Genomic DNA, 18,828 nt, shown 5'->3' on the forward strand with positions numbered 1-18,828 from the left:
CCAGTCCTGAGGCTGGCCTCTCGCCGCTGTCCTTATCTCACAAGAGTCAGCTCAGTACCTCATGTGGTTTTGGGGCTTTCTAGGCTCCTAGCCTTGTGTATCCTCCTTGTTCAGTATGCCAGATGGCACATGTCAACCCTGCAATGGAACCTAAGGTGTCAATGGACCCAGTCCTGGGGTGGCCTCTTGCCGCTGTCCTTATCTCACAAGAGTCAGCTCAGTACCTCATGTGGTTCTGGGGCTTCCTAGTCTATCCTTGTGTATCCTCCTCGTCCAGTACACCAGATGGCATGTAAACCCTGCAATGGGACCTAAGGTGTCAATGGACACAGTACTGTGGTGGTCTCTCCACTCTGATGTCACGGTTATTAGAGATGTGTCACTGCTGGGGTTGGTTGGGGAGGATCTTCTTTGAGAGGTTGAGATCAGAGGCCATAGTCTCTGGGAGAGGGCCAAATGGCTACCAAATGGTAGTTGAGGGACAACTTAACTATCATTTGGTAGTGCAGCAAGAAGGACGGGATCCTGTGCCAGGAGGCACTGCATATTTGGAGGAGTTGAGCCCAGTAGGAGAACTTTTTGGTAGCCAGCCCTTTGTAGGGTTCCTAAATGCAAGAGCCGATGAGTTGAACTGGCTTCGGCTGGTGGACCACATGTGACTTCTCAATCCCAAGGTAGCATCGGTCATCTTAATTTAATTGGGCATGCCGTGATTAGGTCTGTTCACCACCACAGAGAATGTGCAGTCTCAAAGCTTCTGCACGTGTGAGTTTCCTCCCAAAAAGGTTACTGGGAGATGCATTCTTCTGCAATGAGACACAGGTCTTGTGTACCTATTCCTACAGCTACATTTCCTGCCGCAAGTTAGGAGGAAAGTCAGACCAGGGCAAAGTCATCTTAATTCCCTCTGACTGGGCCAGGAGATTGTGGTACTCATAGCTCCTGAATCCGAGCATGTATCTTCCAATCCGGCTACACCTTCGGGAGGTCCTTCTGTCTCTCTCTCAGCAATAGGAGTGAGTCCTACAGGGCACTGCCATGATAAAACTCTCCATATATGGAGATTTAGTGGTGCAGTTAAATTCTTTTGACTTGCAGTCTAAAGAGGTACATGTCATTCTTGTAACCAGATGCCTATCCATGAAGTCCCTCTATGCGGCTCTGGAAATATTTTGCTGAAAGTGTCATGGTTTATCATCTCGATCCTCTGCTATCTGAACTCTCTGATACATTGCTTTTTGTTTTGTTGTTGGTCTAGCATGGCCTGCGGTGGGCAGAGTTAAGGGTTACTCGTCTGCTTTTTTGCCCTTATTGTGTTTGCCTGGTCAACCCTCTCTCTTTAGATCTCGAATTGTGATACGTTTTCTGAAGGTCCGACACATGTTCCCTCCTAAGCCATTTGCTGTGCCTGTATGGGACCTAAATCTAATTCTGAAGTTCCTTCTGTACATACCACTCATGCCTATGCACAGTTGCTTGCTACGGCTTCTGAGAATCACGACAATCTTCCTACTCGCCGTCACTTCAGCATGGCGCATGCGTGAACTACAGTTGCTATCTGTGTGACCTCCCTGCACAACGGTTTTCCTCAACAAGTTGGTGCTCAAGACTTGCGCTCTTATCCTGCTTGAGATAGTATCACCCTTTTTTGTCAGTCAGTTGATTACCTTCCAATATTTGTCGTCCTCACCCTAAGAAGGCTTTGAGTTTCTACACTGAGTGTACAAGACACTATTATTTGGTTGGATGATCGGCTGTTTGTGGAATACATTAGGTCAAGAAAGGCATTGTATTGGACCCAGGACTGTGTGGAGGTGTATAGTCCTCTGCATTGAAATCTGCCATGAACTGGCTAAGCAGGAACCACTAGAAGCCCTGTGAGCTCATTGCACCATCCAAAGTTTGCTACAATGGCATTTGCAAGTTTGGTGCTGGTTCTGGACATCTGCCAGTCTATGTCGTGGGCATTGGTGCACACGTTCATAAAACACTACTGCCTTGACAGCCAGGTCCAACAGGAGACCCATTTTGCCCTCTTTCTCCTGCAAGACTTCCTAATCGGAGTCTACTTCCCAGACCCCTCACCTTTGGGAAGTACTGCTGTTGTATCTGTTCTAAAGGTGAGGAATCTGCGATTAGGAGTATCCTTTAGAAAAACAAGTTACTTAGCTTTGGTATCGCTCTTTCTGTTGAATATTCTAACTAAACACAGATTTCTCACTGTCCTCCCACCTCCTCACCAAAATAAGGTTTCAGATTATATTTTGGCCCACTGTCACCTGCCATTCGTTTGAAGTGCTCTGCGTCTGCGGGTGCAGAAGGAGAGAAATAAAAAAAAACATGTCAGTGTGTCGGGGTGGCGCTTATGTGCGGCACCCATTGGCGTGTGGGGAGTGTGGCTGAAAAGTTCTGCGGATCCAGTCTGAAACCTTGGAATATTCTAAATGTGAAGAATCTGCAGTTAGATAGGATAGAATATCTACCTTAAAAACCAATGGTAAGTAACTTATTCTTCTACTTTAAGTGATATTCTTCCAAAAGATGTTCAAACAAATTAAAATTGCATCTGACCACGTATCGCCCACCTTCTAGCTCACGATCCCATTCCATCTATCAAAAGCCTTTAAAATGTTTAGATCTTCTAGTACAACGAACGCCACATGTTTCCTTAGTCGCAACCTTCCCCCAACTCATACCCCTAATTGCACGTTTCCTTGCCAACAGGCCGGGTCTGGTGGCTTAGTGGACTAATTCATCCACTGTAGGGGCCTGTGCACAACCTCATTGTCACAGGTTCAAATCCCGGCGGGTCCACTCAGCCTTTCATCCTTCTGAGATCGATAAAATGAATACCATTGAATTGGGTAACGATAAGCATCTGTTGTTCAGCTCCAAGAGGCCTATGGGTGAACGTGCGCTTTGCAGATACACATGTTATGTTAACAATGCCGCTTTACTAGTGTTTGGTAAGTTTCAGGAATCCTTCCCCAATGTATAAATATCCAGCCAGGCTCATGGCATGTCCACCCACGTTCAAATATGTCTCAGTTTGCAATATAATGCTATCATTAAAGCCACTAATTGTGAGGTGTGGCATTGCATGTGTGTGGGCTACTCCATCCCACACCACTCTACATAGAACATGCTATGCTAATCTTGATCTGCCTCAATTCACAAGAGGTAAGAGTAAAAGGGGCAAACCAGTAAACCAGGGACCTTGGTTAAGCGATTATTACTAGAACAAGCATTGTCATAGCCAATAGGTCTCGCCTTTGGGACCTTATAAGTGCTTAGCCATGCAACAGTTGATGTTGTTGCACCAAGGATATTGTGCTGCATAACTAAACACCTATAAGGTCCCAAAGGCGAGACCTATTGGCTACGCCAATGTTTGTTTAAAAGTGCTGCCATTCTTGTCAATATAAAGCTACCCTAAGGATATGCCTTAACAGCGCTCTGGTGTCCTTTTTTAGTATTGAAATACGTAAGATAGGAAGACTTCCATCCTTCAACTCTTGACATTCTGCATGGCATCATTGTTGCCTTTACTATATCATGGTATACCGTACTCTATTTGTGCGAGATGTAGGGCAAAACAATTGAAACTGTGTTTACCGACATTTTAAACCTACAGCTTTATCAACATGTTTTCAGTCTCACATGGATAAGGTCACACAGTGTCTCACTCTGTATTTGAATGTCATGCTACCTGAACAGTCTTTGCACGATGTTACCATGATTTTTTTTAAGTGTAATATTTCAGTTAGGATGTCCAAAACGACCACCATATTTTAGGATAAAGCACAAGCAGTGAGAGATTGGTTGGCAGCCTCTCACTGCCCATAAGTCAAAAATGCAAGAAATCCAGGTATATACAAATTAAAACTAAACAAAATAATTCTTTATTTCAGAATCCCTATTTTAAGTAAATTTATGGTGCATTTCATGTATCATTGTTGACAGGTGTTCTTTTTTTCTAAAAAAGTTCTTAATTGATTTAACTCAGAAGTTAATTATCAACCCTGGCCTGCTGAAATAAAGACCTGAGAACACACATCTCTGCAGTGTCTACATTTATCAAGTGAACTATTTTAGCAGCTTGTCTGGAGGTGATGTGACAACAGTTATTCATCACTAAAGTGTGGTACTGAGGTTAATCGTTCTATTCTTACGACTCACACTTTTGACATAACATTTTGTGCTCTATTTTTGTTATTTGTATTTCGTGCGCATGCAAAACCGAACTTTTCATAAAAGTCTCCAGGAATCTATCGTCATTTATTATTAACTATTACTCGACATTACCATTATAACTATTTGTACACTTCGATAACAAATGAGTGACTTAAATTGCAATCCGATGTGATGTCAGTACATTTATACAAGTTGGAAACTCAAAACAGGTTCGAATCGGATTGGATTTTCAGGATATACAGCTATGGATTGCTACTGAATTTCTGTCATTTTAAAATTCTAAAAAAACATGCAGACATGCCAAAATCAAGTGAACATATTGATTGAGCAATGCAAATTCTCATAAGCTTTGCACAGCTTTGACGAATTTATCTCTGTAAATAATGAAAGGGGACGCAGAAGCCGCTCGGTACAGGAAGCACTGAACCATTGCAGAGCAGATCGTCATCTTAGAGTTCATCTCAGTTCGAACTCCAGCGTAGGTCCTAAGCCAGGGCATCTCTGCATATCCAATTTGTCAAAGGTAACACTGCAACTCAGAAAAAAGAGTGAACACAAGACAGACCTCACATGTCCCCCTCACCAGTTCAAACATGGAGGAGAGCTCAACCTCTTTCTCTGGGATATGCATAAAGCAAATCCACCCAGGACAGAATGGCAGGATCCAGTCCTATCCTTTTTAGGACTACTCTTAGATAGGGCTTCTCAACTGAGTTGAAGGCTTTCAAGGCGTTCAGAGAAAGGACAGCCACTGGCTCATCAGTGTTTGTAGCATACTCCAATCAGTGGCGCAGGCTATGCATGTAAAGTTTTGGTGACCTTCCTGGCATTTACCCAGACTGAACCGGGTTTGTCAGTGATAATACTACCTCATAGTGGCGATTTGCCAATGTCTTCACTGAAATTATAGTTCCAGTGTTCAAGAGAGATATGTGCTATTATTAGGCATATTTCGCAGCAGGTTTACCACGCTTGTGGTAAAAGCATTAACAAAATCCAGTTTCTTAATCCGCTGGGTGCCATTCTCACTTGGCAAACTTCTGTGAAGGTGTCTAATCCGCTTGCACCAAATCAACAAAGAATTCCCCATTCGCCTCACCCTACACTCTAGTGCAGTGGGCTTGAACTATCCATTTTATCAATGAGTTGCTCCAGCATACGACATTTTTGAAAATATTGCTCCAGGAGCCCAGGAGCGTCAGCCAATAATGAAGATAGTTCAACTTGACCCCATCACTCCGGCCAGCTGTGGAAGAAATAAATCTGCTTATTAATAATTGTGACACTATAATGTCACTGGTTGTCCTGGAGCACCTTACACAGGCCTATAATATAAAGGGAGTACCTAAAGAAGAATACAAAGCAACTCATTTGACCTCTATTTCCAAGTGCCAATATCAGAGGCGGCATGAGGTAGCTTATGTATCTCTTTCAGTGGAGTTTCCTTCACCATGGAGTCTCAAACAGCTTTATCCGCTACTCGCCTCTTCCTGATAGATCTAATGTTGACTCAGACCTGGATCAGATCCATCCATCAGGTGGTGATGCTCCAGCTGAATAATCCTTCTCAGTTCCACTGTTTTGATGCCATTGAATCTGCTGTCTTTTGTTGTTGTCCTTATATTGCCCACCCTCTACCCATGCCCAAACTTTCTCTGAGGAAAGGGAATGCCATGTCTTGCATACTGCAGTGACCCAGAGTCTGGCAGGAAAGAGCATCATGTGCTGTATATCTGTCTTACTGAGTTGCCAGTTCACTGCCTCAAACGTATGTCTCTGTTGTTGAACTGCCTGAAGTAAGACTGGGTGAAAGGATACATGGGCATTTTTCAAGTTTCAAGGGCTATGCGGCCTGGCCACATGTTGAGCAATCTTGCAATAGTGGTCCTGGAAGAAGGCCAGGATGAAAGGACTGGAGCCCTGTACGCCCTTTCAACTGATTAAAAGGCGGAAAGTCCTTTGGGGGCACAGCTTTAACAACCAAGTCCTTAATAAATAACTTCATGCACTGTCCCCCAGCTCTCTGTTACTCAGACTGTACATACATTGTTATGATGTGAGTGGCCCTCAGCATCCAGTCCCTTGGCCGACAACTATCCGGGTATCAACAGACGTCTAAATGTTGTAACTTTAGGACGCTTCATTTCTTTAAAGGTTTTGTGAGAATTGTTTTCCTCATCAGTAACAGATGTTGTGGGGAAATCAGCAAATTAAAGAGTAGTATCAATAGCCCGTGTCAATTTCATGTTCCAGGGTGGTTCTTGAGTTACATACTGCCACAAGAACATCTTTTGTATTAACCATGTCGTTTTTATCGCTTTTGATACATAATCACAATGAATAATAAACACAAATAAGTAAAGCAATAGTTCAGGGTTTTGGATCCTTTGAACAAAATTCGCTAAAAAAGATGACTGTTTCTTTATTGCCAGTGCCCTCCGCCCCACCCCCCCTCCACCGCCCAGACATAATTTCCATTCCACCACCTCTTGAACTCGACTGGGTCTTAGGAATCGTTTATTTTATCATGGTCATCTGTCTGAATGAAACCTATGTAGTGGGCAGTAACAGGTGTTATGGGGTTTTGGCAGTGGACTGCTCCCTTCCCTGCACAGCTCTGCCTGGTAGCTGCTGCCCCCGTCGCTGCTACTGACCCTCGAGTCAGTAGTTCGAGGCCCACCTCCACCCACAGGCTCCTGCCTTCGCCTCATCCCTGGTGGTTCAGTGGTACAGCGTCTCGGCTTTGCTGCTCAAACCGAAGTCCTCATCATGGGCTCCACTCCTTCCGCCTGTGACGGCTCCTGGTGGCCCACAGCGCTTGGACCCCACCCCCACAATCACAGACCATGCATGTAACCTCCGCATCATCCTGGACTCCTCGCTCACCATGAGGCGCCACATCAACGCCGTCTCATCAGCCTGCTTCCACGAGCTTCGCCTGCTCCAAAACATTTTCAAGGGGATACCCACAGAGTCCAATAGATGGTCACCCACGCACTTATCAGTATCAGAATCGACTACGGCAGCGCACTCTATGTTGGCATCACCCAGCAACTCCTCAAGAAACTGCAGAACATTCAGAACTCCTCTGCCAGACTCATACTCAACATCCCTCTGCAGCCACATCACCGGCTACCTGAGAGACTTCCACTGGCTCCCAGTCAACAAAAGAATCACCTTCAAGCTCAACACACATGTCTACAAAGCCTTAGATAACGCGGGACCGGCGTACCTCAACCAATGCCTCGCAATCCATGCACCCACCAGAGCTCTCCCCTCTTCCCAACTGGCCCTGGTCACCGTCCCACTTATGTGCAAGACTACAGCTGGAGTAAGATCCTACTCCTACCTCGCAGCAAAGACCTAGAACACACTTCCTCTCCCACTTCCTCTCCACCTCAGGCAATCACCATCACTTCAGTAAGAACCTCAACACTTGGCTGGTCGACTGAACCACAGCGCCCTGTCAGACAAGCAGCTACGCCCCCTCCCAGCACGTTGAGACCCTTATGGGTGAGTAGTCGCGTTTTACAAGACATCTGATTGATTGATTGGAAGCGCTCTTTTCGTTAGTATACCTTCAAATCTCTCCTTTACCACTAGTAGGTGAAGAGATAGAGACCTCATCCTGGCAGGATATCTCAATGAGGGAATGGGAGATCCTCCTTGGGCTGTGTCAACAAGTGGCCCCATATTGATTTGAAGTGTGGAGGGGTCGCCTAAACTAATAACAAATTTCACCATGCTCTTGCCATTCAACTCGAGCCTGCAGTACATTGCACAGATGTTTCAGTTTGTATTAAATCTCTCTTTTATTGAGGGGTGTAACAGCCATTGCCCTATTTGAATGTAGTGCAGTCTTTCTGATTCATCTAATGTAAATTTCTATTTACACCCTTCAAAGGATCTTATTTCTCCCTTTGACTACATGTCTAATAGCACAAGGCATTGCCATATGTTGCGTGCACCAAAAAAGCCTGGGAATGTTGTTAATAGCAGACTTCTGTTCAGTGCACCCTCGACCTGCACCATGGTACTAGTGGGTGTACTGAGATCAGCATTTGGAGGCTTTAATAGCAGATCACATAGAGTCCTACCTCCCACTGCACTGTCGATATATGTCCATAGTTTCGCTGAGGCTTATGCACTTCACACCAGGAACACCTGCAACTGAGCAGCTCTAAAAAAAAAAGTTGGCAAGTCTGGGAGTGTCCCCCCCCCCCCCCCCTTCCCCCTTCTAGTTTAGACTGGCACAAGATTTGGTAGGATACTTTAGAGCATCTGCCCCTTCAAATGGATTTCAAAACCTATTTTTCAGTCTGTAAAGAAATTGTCTCGCAATATGCCGGCAGGGCTTGGAAAAAATAGTACTTGTTAGTAGGACGTTCGTTTTAATGGTGTACTTTGTGCCAAAATGTGAGATTGGTAGCATCTCCCATCCTCTAAAACTGTATTGGAGTTTGATTAAAATGGGTGGGGTGCCACCTCAGTTCTGTGTACATCAGCTGGGTCAGGTGTGCTATTTTCACCTAGGTATTTGATGGTCTGATTAGTCCGTCAGAAAGTTGTGCATTTTTTTTATCCTATTTACTGTATCTCGTTTAGTATTTCTGATTTTGTTGTATTGACTTTGAGCCGAGCTGTGTTTTCATATTCTATGATTAAAATTTGGAGCCTTGGGATGAACGCATCTCTAGAGATGTCAGAGACAGTAGAAAGAGCATCGTCTGTGAATAACATTATTTTATGTATAACTAGATTGAACTGCACTCCCTTTATTTCAGTGTCATTTCTGGAATGTATGGCAAATGGCTGCATTCCGAGGGTTAATAACAGGGGAGAAAGGCACAAACTTCACGTGTCCCCCTTCCAAACGGAAATGAGTGAGAGAATTCAAAAATGTAGAATCTAGCGAGAGGCGGGTATACCGTCGAGGCTCCGGCTGGTACAGCTCCGTATTCTGCACCGCTCCTACTACACCAGACACACTCTACACAGTATAGGTAGTGCGCCACATCCATTCTGCTTGCGCGGCTGCGGGGAGGTGGGAAACTTCTTCCATACCATATGGGAATGCCCGGTACTCCAGGAGTACTGGAAGCAGGTGATGCGGACGCTGTCACAGTCAGGGGGAGTCTCGCTAGTACCAGAACCCAGACGCTGCCTGCTGAATATATGGGAACCTAACGACCTCTCACGCCTGGCGCAGGGCTGGGCCACACTAGGGATAATGATCGCCAAACGCAACATAGCTCGAAAATGGGGGACAGGGGAATTGCCGAGGCTCGCCGCCTGGGGAGCGGACATGGACGAGGCCATGTTTGCTGAGAGGTCGGCCTTTGTTAGACGGGGCTGCCCTCGTAAATGGAGTAAAGTATGGGGGGGCGTGGAATAACTTCAGAGGTGGCATCTGTGACCCGCCCTCAGATCCAGACGATGATGCCTCAGACTCAGACTGATGCGGGGGGGGCCAGAGGTATGGGAGAGGGGTGGTGGATATTGAAGAGGTGCACTGTTGTGGAATTGTTATCTGCAACCTTGTTTCTATCAGTTGCTGCTGAACTGCTCAGCATTGTGGAAAACTGCGTGTTCGACTGCTGTGATGTACTGCTGCTTATTCGTAAAATAAAAACATGTTTAAAAAAAAAAGAAAATGTAAAATCTATGCAGTTGGTGCTTTCTGGAGGTTTGATACCTTTTATTATGTATTTGAATTCTATGCTGAAGGGGGTATGTACGCCAGTAATAGCAGATATTGTCTTTTCTCAGTCTGTCCGTGATTGGCTAAAATTCTTAGCAGTGCAGTATGGTTGCCGGAGTGCTACATTACCTCATGCCACTCTTAGTAGTTTCTCTTTAGTTTGAAAGTTATCGAATATAGCCAAAATGTCTCTTTGCCTCTTTGTGTCTCCAGCTCACTTTTGAACATCTCTGCGGACTCAGTCTAACTGTATCTAAATCTCCTAGGCGTTAGGATTTCTCTAAAAAGACAATCATAGAGGACTCTGAAATTAATTCTTTCTATTCTCTCCTGTAACCCTCTCATCCTAATGTTTTCATTTATTGAGCAGTTTTCCAAGTCTTCATATTTTAGGGCAAATGCCTCTGTTTGGGCTTATATAGTGGCCAGTTTTCCAATGAGAGATGCTTTTGTCACTTTAGCTGTTGGATTATAGTTTCAGCATCTAGTACCCTTGTGCCTACTGAGTCTGTGTTGGTCAGGAGCTTGGCAATTTTCTCCTCAAGATCAGAGCTCTAACCCTGTTGCAAGAGCTGCTTACATTTCTTAACTCAATTCATTTTAAACCGTTGTAAACTGGCTATGAGATCACCTGTTCTGCTTGGGTTGTCGGATCAGATAGAACCCGCTCAACAGAGCCTCTCTAACCCAGCCAGAACGTTACCCCCTCCCTAGGGCCTATTCACAATAAGTAACCATATATATATATATATATATATATATATACCACCTAAGGACAGGGAATTCCTACTATATATACCAAGACCTACAAGTGGCGGCCTCGCGGTCCCAAGTGGACCCACGACTTCCTACCCAGACGGCAGCCTCAGCCTCGCGGTCCTAGATGGACCCAGGACTTCCTACCCAGACGGCAGCCTCAGCCTCGCGGTCCTAGATGGACCCAGGACTTCCTACCCAGACGGCAGCCTCAGCCTCGCGGTCCTAGATGGACCCAGGACTTCCTACCCAGACGGCAGCCTCAGCCTCGCGGTCCTAGATGGACCCAGGACTTCCTACCCAGACGGCAGCCTCAGCCTCGCGGTCCTAACTGGACCCAGGACTTCCTACCCAGACGGCAGCCTCAGCCTCGCGGTCCTAACTGGACCCAGGACTTCCTACCCAGACGGCAGCCTCAGCCTCGCGGTCCTAGATGGACCCAGGACTTCCTACCCAGACGGCAGCCTCAGCCTCGCGGTCCTAGATGGACCCAGGACTTCCTACCCAGACGGCAGCCTCAGCACGAGTTCATCCTATAATCACCATAACATACAACAAGGGAATCAGTGTTACTATTTATCAGATCACACAAGAACTGCCAGTTTGAGCACAACCTGTTCTCTGGTTCGAGGGGCTCCTCTCTCCCTTATTCAGTTACCACTTACCTGATCAGGGTTAACATCTGTTCATGTCAAGTCACAGCTGACTAGAAGAATAGGCTACCCTCTTATACAAGAACACGCAGCACATGTCGATTCACTACAAACTGACTTTATTATATATATATATATATATATATATATCATATACGAAAGCACATAACAGTACAGTGTGACACATAACCTGTAAAGAAAAGTGAAAGATTAGGTTGTACACTCTAATAAGAAAGGGGTCGACATCACCTTGGTTGTATGTAGCCTGCACTCAATGGTCATCTAGGTTCCCTTCTCGTCTGTGCCTCGGCTTCGCCTGGAAGTCACACCTCCGCAGTCACGGATCTACTCCCTTCTCCTTTTCCGAGTCACTGGGACCTCTTCCTCATCGGCTACTCTCTTCTCCTTTGGCTATTCTGTTAGAAGAATATCTATCTCTCGGTTTTTTCTCCACCTTCAAGTTTGTCATCTGTCTTCCCTGGAATAAGTAGTAGCTTTACTGCTGACGGCCAGGTGCCGCCTACGAACTAAAAGCGAGTGCCAGTATCTGCCTCAGACTTTCACTAATATAGAGGTGCATTTTCTCATGGAAAATTCCAGCCCGTAACCTGCCGCCCACCAAATTCTTGTACCTCCCCGTGCCAAGGACACGTTCCCAGCCGGCCGGCCTGATGTAGTGTCTTCGGCATGAAGAAAAATAAATCCTTCGATAAGGGCCGGCCTGAACCGGTTCTCTCCAAGCGAATAACACCTCCTAACTAAAACACTGCCTATGACCTAGAAGCATCCCAAGCTGCCGGAGCAGGAAGAAAGATGGAGTCTCTCCCGTTTGAGGCCTACCAGGCCTGAATTCAGCACGGCTCCATGAAATACCCTCACTACAGAATAAATTACCCCTAATACTAACGAATCTATCCCCTAGGATATGTGTGCAAACCCTGATCTATGGGGAAGAACACAGGATCATGTCGAAGTGCCTAATAAATAGGCTCTATACACTACTCTAACCCTTAGACTTGGATGGAAAGAGACTGAAGTCACATTAGTTCCCCTTTAACACAGAAAGGCCGGGAAAAATCGAGCAGTACATCACCTTAAGTCAGTCTGATTGTGGCTTGATGTTCCACAAGCCAGAATTCCGATGTTTTGGATACCTTGATATGTTGTGTAGAGGCTTCTGAGAAGGTTGTGTCTTTCCACTGTGCATGTTTTTTTGGTGGAATATGCCAGGATGTGTGTTTTATCGTCTTCTAGGTGGGTTTGCTCAACGTTAGGTTATTCCACTTTAGATAAATTCCTAGTTCACTCTCTCAGTTCACTCCCTTTGGTCTCTAGTTCATTTAATCTCACACCTGGGTCCTTGCCTTGAATCTTTCCGGGTGGCTGGAAATGTGCTTGCCTTTCCTCCTCACCTACTAAAACCTCCAAGCTCATGGCTTACCTTTGTTATTTCTCTATAAGGAGCCAGCTTTGCGTTGCCACTTCTTGTTGGTCATTATAATGCCACAAAGCAGCTTGTAGACGGCAGAGCTGCACACACTTTTATATGGATAGCTTAGATGACCAGGTATTCCTGAATGGGTGCCATGTTTGTTGTCAGTATTAACTCTCCTGGTGCAGCCTGCTCTATTCTACTTGCCTTCAGTGAAAACGGGCGGCTGATTAACTTCACCTACTCAGAGGGGCTCCAGGCTTCTTCCGTCTCAAGGCTTACTCTTCTTTCCTCTCTTTGTTTCAGGTGCATCTCTATATTATGGCGTCTGAACTTCGCTTTTAGAATCAGCTGGGCGCCATCTTTTCCTTGTATACCGGCATCAGAATTTTCTAAGTTTAGTTGGTGTTTTGCTGTTCATGTTCCCCATTTTGTTTCTTCTTCATATGGGGCATTCCCTCGCAAATCTATGTGGTTAGGCCCTCTAGGGTCTTTCTGTTATGGCTTTAAGAAGAGATTCCTGCTGGAGCATCAGTATGATGTGTCCATTCAGTTTGGTGCTATAGCCACACATCTTCTCACAAGACCATCTTAAATTTTAGGTTCATGTACCAGACCATACTTAGAAGGCTTAATCGGGGCTTCTTTAGGAGGACTTTCACTCTGTCCTCTCCTGAAGAAAGATTAGTTTTTCAGCCAGTTTTGCTACTGGCCACAGAAACCACAATTGTGTTTCATTTTACCTTCTATGTTAGCCAGCATTCTATGGTGTGTTACAAGCAAAGAACAATCAGAGGGCCAAATCCTTCACAGTCCCCAAACACCCCCACATCTAGGGGGCCTAAGTTCCTATTGGTCAAAGTCTTCCAAGCTATAAAGATGAACTGTCTTTAAGCACAAAAAATGCCACTTGGACCCTTCCTCAAGACCTCTGGATTTAAAGTCTCAGTAGCCACAAGCTTTCCCTTTGAAAGCCAGCACATTATCCCCTCAGCATACATCAAATGAGTAGCTTCCCAGAGCCTTGCTGCATTATGAGTTCCTCACGTAAAAGTAAAGAGTAGCACCTCCAGCACCACTGTCCATCAAGAATTCACGTGAACTCCACGATTCCAGGAGTACCCCACACTAAAGGTCACTGCCACCACCTCCTTCATCTACCATATTAGGACCTATATGTAGGTTTGCAGGGAAGAAGAGACTTACCCCGAATTGCCCCAGTGTCTTTTTTTTTTTTTTAAAGAGCTGACTCTATGGCAAAGCAACCCGAAAGATCACCTGCAGCCTATCCCTCCTGTGTTTTTCTGAACACCCCATAATGGAGCTCCCTGCCTATCTGTAATGAGTTTCACTGCTTTATTGCCACCCTTGTGATATTCCGGAGTTTTGCTAAAATATAGTGTCTCCGGTGTAGCTCTAGCATTTTAACTTTGCCTTTCAAAGTGATTTATTTTCTGTAGTGTTTCTGAGATTTTGTTAACTTGTCTTGATTCTCGGCAACCTTCAGGTCCACTGCTAGTTTTCATAGCAATGCCTCCTTCATCCCCTTCATATGAGTCTCTTCTGCACTGCAATACCCCCTCACTACATCTTTCATGACATTCCATACCATACATCTCCATAACTCCTCTTTGTTGGTAAAACCCAGTAATTCCTTTAATTGCAGTCTGTGTTGTAAGACCAGAGGACCACCGAGGAGCAAATTATTCAACTTCTATGTTCCCCTCCTATCCTCCAGGTGTTCCTACTTGGCGAGTGAATAAATGATGACCGTGATCCAAGAGTTTTTATCATAACCTAGTCTAGCTTCTTGAGGGCAGTAAGGAACTTCATGGTGAGAAAGATGTAATCAGTCATAGCATAGGATCTCTGTGCTGCTGAGAACTGAGAGTAGACACTTTGAAGGTAGTGCCCATGATTCCATACGTCTGCTAAGCACATATCCCCCAACTAGCGCTTCCCTACACCAAAGATGACCACTGTCCATCCATATCCTAGCTGCATTTTATCTTCCTGATTTTTACAAGGCGCCCCTTTAATCCTTCACCTCCAGGACAATTAGAAATACCCCTATGGCATAGGAAGTGGTTTCCTGGACTGTTGTGCTAAAATATTCTTTCTGTTCCTGGTTGTAGATTGATGCTTGGGAAAGTGGAGCACCCCTAAAACTATGTATGCTTCTTCAAGAGATTTAAGGGCAAATTCATTATCTTGCCACTTGAAGATGATGCCATTGCAGAGCCTGTGTTTGCAGTTTAAACTGCCGTGTCGACTTAGCAAGATAAACCCTTTGCCAGGCCGAAACCTTCCCTTTTAATACATACAAGTCACCCCTAAGGTAGGCCGTGGACAGCGCCAAAGGCAGGGTGCAGTGTACTTAAAAAGTTGGACATGTACTTTCAAGGTTTACATGTCTTGGTAGTGGAAAAACTCCTACATTCGTTTTTTGCTTCTCAACGGCCCATATATCCTATAGGATAACATTGGTATTACCTTATTACCTTTTTAAGTGTAATTTTAAAAATGGGGAGAAATAATTGGGTCAAGTTTGGTGTCTCTGGAATCCTGATTTAAAATCCCAACTTATGGAAAAGCCGGATTTTAAATTAAAATTCTGAAAATTCCACTTTTAGGAAGTTGGCATTCTCTTGTCTTAGCCATTTGGAGCCTCCAGCCTGTCTCTGGTCACATGACTGGGCGTAGTGTGCTTTGTATATTCCTCCTAGACAGCCACACACAATGGGAGCTTGGTGTGACTGAAAGGGACCATCACTGGCAGGGAGAATCTGGGGTCAGCCTCAGTTACACCTGATTAGGCTGTGTTCTGTTTCCACACAAAGGGCTGCATACTCACTGGAGATAGTCTTGAGCAGGGGCAGGGCATATGTGCACTTCAAAGGCATGCCTCTAGAAGCTTCTCTCCACTTCAAAGGCACAACTGTGTATAAAAGAAAGACCTCAGATGCCACCACTTCAGTACAATTCTGGACCTGTAGATACCTGTATCACAAGAGCTTTTGCCTTTGGAGAAAATATAATCCTATGTGCCCTATATGTTTAGTCTATTCCATTTATTCCCAGTCACTAACATACTCTGCATACATTGAGAGTGAGACCATATATCCCTTACAGATAATCGTGACATCTTCAATTGTGAAAAAGTACAAATCAATTTATTAGTTAAAAGACTCCTAGAATACACAGTTTAAAAAGAAGACAGCTGGCATATTACATAGTATTGTTGGTGTCTTATACTCAATTGCGAAAAAAGCATTTAATCAAATCTTAGTTACACATTTATAAACCATCACTCTAGATAAAAAAGAGAGTACATATCAAAGACAAAAACACTGTCATTAACAACATACACATCCGTGGAGAAAAACTTTACGGACTAGTGCCTGGTACTGTTCAATTCATAGAATACTCTTTGACCATAGCCACTTGACGGATTGTGTACTTTTCAACAAGGCGTCGCCGCTTTTCGGTGGACTCTTGTAACACCATCTTCTTCAAGACAAAGAAACTTTTTGGACTCTCCAAAAAATACGATAAACATATGATCAGTTAAAAACCTGTTAAATAAAACACAAATAACAATCAGCAAATTTAGGAAATGGCGTAGATTATAATATCATAGTGTTCAAGACAATCTTAGTACATAATCTCCTTTACAGGGCATACAATCAAAGATTCATCAAGCTTACGAAAGATACCTAGTTGGGAAATTATATTATATAGGTTCCCAAACAATGCATCACATCCCGGACGTAATGTTTGCCCATAATACTATAACATTTGTTTGCTATGCAATTAATAATACCCAATGTACATCTCCCAATACCAAATGATTATCACTGGGTATATATGTCACTCTTCGCACCTTTTACAATCACACCTTCATACATCCATATATCTCTAGGACCCACACGCTACCTACTATCGCTAGCAGCATGTAACCAGCTATTTCAGTTTTATAAGTTCATTTTTTAAAAGCAGACCTCACCTCTCTAAGGCGACGATGGCTGCTCCCTTAGCCCTAAACCTATGCTTCACGGGTAGTAGGGGTCGATGCCTCCTGCTTCTTATCTGAATCGTAATTAAATCCTGTTATAAAAATAATTTACAATCACGTCATTATCTACATTTGGAAATATTTATTGGCTCAGGTGATAATCAATAAGGCAGTTTTCACAGGATACTCGTGTCGCTAAGTTAGAGCATGAGAGTCTCACCTTAGAGTTGGTCTTCAATCGGCAGGAAGATGATTATATGAATCTTGGACTATCCCACCAAATGATTAAAAATCAGGGCTGGTTTTTATAATTCCTGTAAAACATATGTAATATGGCTATATAATTCATATTCTCACCGTACGAAAATCCCTAGGTATTATGTAAGCAAGAGAATAGTTCTTACATTTAGCCAGTTGATGGTGGGTGAAGATTGTCTCTTCTGATTGAACTACTACTATTTCGGAGCGTCAGTCTATCTGCCTCCCGTACCGTACAATATTTCTGGCCCAATGGCTCACTCAACAAGACACATGATAAAGGGCTGAATAACATATGGTCTCTCTGTAACTAGTCTATCTAGGATAGTAGACAGGAAACAGCAAGGTTCTAAGATTTACCTGATAGTGGCCAAACGTATTTGCCTTCTTAGGAATAGGGTATGATTATTGATATCCCCTGTCACCTTCTTGAAGTGTAAGGGTTCAGGTTCCCCCGTAATAATTAGGGTCTGGAAGATAAACGAGAGTAGAACACTAATTTAGCACTCTCCTCTTTGGGCTCTCACATGATATAATCGGAAGACCTCTCTCTCTCTGGGAAGTAAACTACCCTAAATGGTAGTGCCCCCGATATCTACTGTTAATAGACACTCCCTGAACTGCCATAGCGTCTCATCCGGCTAGACACTCCCAATAACAATGTCATAGCGTGTATCCTAATTTGAGCTCTATGCTTAATGCTAGAAAAAGTCAACCACCAATCTCCACTTCCTTTTGAAGGTTCTATCACTATAAGAGTATCGGTCATGGTGATTGTCACCTACATAGAGCTCGTATTTAAAATTACAGTATTTATACAATCCCTCTGTCAAATGACTGTAACTATGTCTAGACTCGTCCCCGCTGTATCTAACAGTTCCTAAGATTTTTTGAGTCCAGACTCTTGCTGTATTATAGCAGCTTCTTATTCCTTCTTCTTTTTATTATTTAATTTAAAAAAATTGTAATTGCTAGCGATCGCGCTAGCCTCTCAATTTACTATAATAGCTGCATGCTCCTGCGTGATGTCGTCTGCGGCTTTTCTATACTAATAGTGCTCATATTTCAAATGACAGTATTTCAAATGACATAGACTCTGTCTATGTCCCGACTCGTCCCCGCTATATCTAAAAATTCCTAAAGTTTTAAGTCCAGACCCCCAAATGCTTGCTGTATTAATACGGCTTCTTATTCCTTCTGTTTTATAAAAATAATACTAATTGCTCGGGATCGCGCTGGTCTTTCTCCTTACTATATTGGCTGCACGCTCCTGCGTGATAGCGTTTGTGGCTTTTCTTTCCCGATAAATAAATAGGCATATCTTATGCTGGTCTTTATATATCCCACGCCTTACCGGATCACACTTGTTGTCAATTACCGTGGCATCTTCTCCTCGCTGGTGCGGTCCTGCCTTCCTATCCGGCGTGAACACTTCCGGGTTGCAGCAAACACAAACAACGTGTTTGCTGCACCTACCTAACATAAGCGTTCTATCTGATCTATCTTGTAAAGTCCCGTATATCTATGGGCTTACAATATTCATTATACATGCCACTACTTAGAAAGGAATGGCGTACTTATCATAACCGAGAATGTACCTATTATGTGTTAATCATCCGCATGTAGTGCATCCGAGTGGGAGGTGTGCGATTATTGATGCTAATGTTACGGCATATAAAATATACAATTGAAGTTGTCACGATTATCTGTAAGGGATATATGGTCTCACTTCCAAAGTATGCAGAGTATGTTAGTGGCTGGAAATGAATGGAATAGACTAAACCTATTGGGCACATAGGATAATATTTTCTCCGAAGGA

At 44.1% G+C, this 18,828-nt stretch overlaps 1 protein-coding gene across 1 annotated transcript in view; it reads left to right on the top strand.

Annotated features, from left to right (window-relative positions):
- The window catches only part of MIDEAS (mitotic deacetylase associated SANT domain protein), a 567,044-nt gene that overhangs the window by 112,821 nt on the left and 435,395 nt on the right, over positions 1-18,828 (top strand). The gene's annotated exons all lie outside the window — the stretch shown is intronic.

The sequence above is a fragment of the Triturus cristatus genome, chromosome 9 (assembly GCF_964204655.1).
Source record: "Triturus cristatus chromosome 9, aTriCri1.1, whole genome shotgun sequence".
Classification (NCBI taxonomy): Eukaryota; Metazoa; Chordata; class Amphibia; order Caudata; family Salamandridae; genus Triturus; species Triturus cristatus.